General features: G+C 36.7%; 1 pseudogene; it reads left to right on the top strand.

Annotated features, from left to right (window-relative positions):
• Positions 1-3,018: 3,018 nt before the first annotated feature.
• LOC110203307 (cytochrome P450 20A1 pseudogene) lies at positions 3,019-4,407 on the top strand (annotated as a pseudogene).
• The last annotated feature ends 380 nt before the right edge of the window (positions 4,408-4,787 follow it).

The raw sequence follows: 4,787 nt of genomic DNA on the forward strand, positions 1-4,787 counted from the left end.
TTCTATTTTTCATTCTTTTGGTTTTGTTTTATAATTTCTTGGTTTCTCATAAGGTCATTTAACTTCCGTGTGCTACATTCTAATTTTTTTTTATTCCTTTCTTTCTTTCTTTCTTTCTTTCTTTCTTTCTTTCTTTCTTTCTTTATTTTTTATGAGGCAATCAGGGTTAAGTGATTTGCCCAGGGTCACACAGCTAGTAAGTGTCAAGTGTCTGAGGTTGGATTTGAACTCAGGTCCCCCTGACTCCAAGGCCAGAGTTTTATCCACTGTGCCATCTAGCTGCCCCAGCTACATTCTTATTTTTAAGGAATTATCTTCTTCAGTGAGCTTTTGTACCTCCTTTTCCATTTGGCCAGTTCTTATTTTTAAGGCATTCTTTTCCTCATTGGCTTTTTGTACCTCTTTTACTACATTTCTTCAGAGAATTTTTCTCTTTAGCCTCTGAACATCTCACATTCTCTGCTTTTTAGTTTCTTTGTTTTTCTTAGATAACGCTGATGCCCAATAGGTATTCTATTAGAATCAAGAAATGATGCACAAAAAAATCAACCTTCTAACTTATCCATTTCAGGATTCTAGGATTCTCTAGTTCAGGATTATAGTCACAATCTATTCAGAATTGTTTATTTACATCAAATTCATGTATGCTGGGTCCATAGTTAATGACCTGTTGAAGAATTCTGGCTTTATAATACATTCTTAATTGTTTTATTCAAAGGTAGGACTTAACTTCCATGGTGGGAAATATTGTGTTCTAAGCTCTACCCTATCACCAACTTGCCCACTTTCAGGATACTTGGAAACCCAAACATTCTGTTTTCTAAGGACCTTCACAAAGGGAAGATTCTCATATCTAAAGAAGCACCCTTCTAAGATCTGGTTTTTGTTTTTGTTTTTTGCTTAAGTTTCTTTTGTAGTTTTATTTGAGGAACACATTTGAGTCTTACCCATAGACTGATTTCTAAACAGTAATCTTCTCATTTTCCAAGTCAATATTATATAACACCATTTTTGGATGTCCAAAACAACTGAATAGTCATTATCAGTAATACTACTACTGAGAGCTATATTTATCAATGAAGCAATTACAGAGGATTGCACTGGTGTGTCCTCTACAAATATAGGAGTTTTACAGGTTTTGGGGGTTCTTTTGGGTGGCTATTATATAGGGATTATTTTTATCATATCCTTGAGGCTCTGTGGTAAAGCATATCAGATCTGCTTATTTTTTTTTTTGTATCACGATTGCATCCTCAACATTAAACTCAAATTTATGTTTGATTTCATCAGAATAATCTACCTTTTTTTTTTCAATTATATACAACAGGTCAATATTTGGGGCCGAGTAAGAATATATCTGATGAAAAAATTAAAGCTACTTATAGTCACATGAAAAAATGCTCTAAATTACTATTGATTAGAGAAATGCAAATTAAAACAACTCTGAGGTACCACATCACACCTATCACATTGGCTAGTATGACAAAAATGGAAAGTGATAAATGTTGGAGAAGATATGGGAAAATTGGAACATTAATGCATTGTTGGTGAAGTTGTGAACTGCTCCAACCGTTCTGGAGAACAATTTGGAACTATGCCCAAAGGGCTATACAACTATGCATACCCTTTTGATCCAGTAATACCACTACTAAGTACTGTATCCCAAAGAGATCATAAAAAGTAGAAAAGGACCCACATGTACAAAAATATTTATAGCATCTCTTTTTGTGGTGGCAAAGAATTGGAAATTGAGGGGATGCCCATCAGTTGGGGAATGGCTGAACAAGTTGTGCTATATGAATGTGATTGTGCTATAAGAAATGATGAGCAGGCTGACTTCAGAAAAAACCTGGAAAGACTTGTGTGGTCTGATGCTGAGTGAAGTGAACAGGACTAGGAGACTATTGTAGAAAGTAATAGCAACAATGTGCGATGATAAACTATGACTGACAGCTCTTCTCAGCAAAGACTCATGATGGAAAGTGCTAACCACATTCAGAGTTTGAATGCAGATGGGAGCATATTATTATTATTATTATTATTATTTTTGCTTTTTCTTTCTTGTATATTTTTTTCTTTCACAGCATGATTAATGTCAAAATGTGTTTAACATGATTGTACATGTATAACCTAAAAAAAAAAAGAATATATATGAGAATACATATTTGGCATTTATGATATTTTCTCTTATAAGGCCCATTCAGAGCTAATCATTTCTGTTCTAAGAGTTCGCCTAAGCAATCAAACATAGTGATTTTAAGGATATTCCAAGATCTGCCCTTTGGAGTCTCTCTGCTCTGATTTCCCTACTTCGTAGTGCTCTACCTCCTAACTTTTCTTCATCATGACTTCAACAAGCTATGTGCTAAAACCCTCTCTTTTCTCACAATTTCCATTCTTAGTTCCTAAACATCACCAGTTCTTCCACTTCTAGTCCCTCTGACCAATGGGATTAGAGAATCCAAAGCTGAATCAAGCTCAAGGTTCTGGATTCCAAGTTTCTCTGAAGACCAGAGTCTGGGTTCCAGCACCCTCCATAATCACCTATTCTATCTTCAGTTTCTACTCCCCATTGGCGTATTCAGTGGCAGGATTTAACTGCTAGCTCAGAAATTCTGTATCTCTTCATTCAACTAATTCCAATAATCTCACATGAAAGGTATTTGGAACCTTAAACATTTAGTGTTCTAGAGACCATCAAAGACATGACGTTTTTCCTTCCAAAGCCATATTGTGCTAATTTGTGCAAAGTTACTATTTTTTTTTATTTTATTAATTGGATTATTATCAAAATGTACATTGCTTTTAATGATATTATGACTTCCAAACAGAAGTCTTCTTCCTAAAATGTCCTCTATACTGAACATCTGCTTTTTTTTTGTCCAAAATTGCTGAAGATCTATTTTCATTAATAGTCATAGAAACAGGGGGCTGGCTCTGTCAGGGCGTGGATCCACTAGCTGAAAGGATCGATCCATCACGGGCAGGTGTCCCAGGGCTGGGGGATCGGGGTGAGCCATGTTGGACTTCACTATCTTCGCTGTCACCTTCCTGCTGGTTCTGGTTGCAGCCATGCTCTACCTCTACCCGGCTTCTAGACAAGCTTCAGGTATTCCTGGGATTGCTCCAACTGAAGACAAAGATGGAAATCTTCCAGATACTGTAAACAGTGGAAGTTTACATGAATTCCTGGTTAATCTCCATGAGAGATATGGCCTGGTAATGGCTTTCTGGTTTGGCAGGCACCTTGTGGCTAGTTTGGGCACTGTTGATGCACCATGACAGCATATCAATCCCAATAGGACATCACATTCTTTTGAAACTAAGCTAAAGCTTTTATTAAGGTATCAATCTGGTCTCAGTGGGGATACAGTTGAGAATCACATGAGGAAAAAAACTATGAAAATGTTGTGAACAAGTCTGTACAAAGCAATTTTGCTATCATGGTCAAGCTTTCAGAAGAATTATTAGGAAAATGGCTCTCATATCCAGAATCTCAGCATGTGCCTCTTTGCCACCATATGCTTGGCTACGCCATGAAGGCTATTACACAAATGGCTTTGGGCAGTAGCTTTGAAGATGACCAGAAGGTTGTTCACTTTCAGAAGAATCACAGCACAGTGTGGCCTGAGATTGGGAAGGCTTTTCTGGATGGATCACTTGACAAAAGTACAATCCATAAAAAGCAGTATGAAGAAGCATTAATGGAAATAAAATCACTTTTTTAAAAAGTCATAAAAGAAAGAAGAGGAAGAAGCTCCAATCAACATATTTTTATAGACTCCTTATTGCAAGAAAATTTGAATGACAAGCAGATCCTGGAAGACAGCATATTTTCTTTAGTAGGATGTGTCATAACTGCTAACTTGTGCATGTGGGCAGTCTATTTTCTTACTACATCAGAAGATGTACAGAAGAAATTGCACAAAGAGCTAGACCAAGTTCTTGGGAAAGGTCCAATTACTCAAGAGAAAATTCATCATCTCAGATATTGCTGGCAAGTGCTTTGTGAGACAGTTCGAACAGCTAAATTAACACCAATTGCTGCCAGACTTTAGGACATAGAGGGAAAAATTGACCAACATATCAGTCCTAGAGAGACCCTTGTTCTTTATGCTCTTGGTGTGGTTCTTCGGGATCGTTGTGTCTGGCCATCACTGTACAAGTTTGATCCAGACAGGTTTGATGACGAATCTGCTATGGAAAAATCTTTCTTTGCTTGTATTCTCAGGCACACAAGAGTGCCCTGAGTTGAGGTTTGCATGTATGGTGGCCACAGTACTTCTAAGTGTGCTGGTGAAAAAACTGTGCTTACATCCTGTGGAAGGACAAGTTATTGAGACCCAATATGAACTAGTAACATCATCAAAGGAAGAAGTGTGGGTCACTGTTTCTAAAAGAAACTAAAAATGAATGTCAAATTGCAAGAAAGAAAGTGCTTCAGCCCTCTGACAATGAAAATTCATTTGTTTCACTGAGAAATGTTATCATAAATCTATCATAGGGTTTGGTGTTCAGACCTAAACTTTTTTCTACATTTTGAAGTATCTTCTTTTTCATATTAATATTTCTTTACTAAAGTGAATTTAATGCAGACATTTGTTATTTGAACCACATTGACTCCAGGAGGTGTGATACAGAAGTGAAGGCTTTTTTGCAAGACTATTTCTAAACACTGCCTTGTCAGAATAGACCAACTGTGAACAGTGTGTCCTTCAGGGCTGATTTGCAGTGAGGACCACTGTTTTAGACCACAATAGCTAGTAGTTGAAATTTTTATTGTTTAA

Source organism: Phascolarctos cinereus, unplaced genomic scaffold (assembly GCF_003287225.1).
Source record: "Phascolarctos cinereus isolate Bilbo 61053 unplaced genomic scaffold, phaCin_HiC Scaffold_8;HRSCAF=390, whole genome shotgun sequence".
In the NCBI taxonomy this organism is placed as follows: domain Eukaryota; kingdom Metazoa; phylum Chordata; class Mammalia; order Diprotodontia; family Phascolarctidae; genus Phascolarctos; species Phascolarctos cinereus.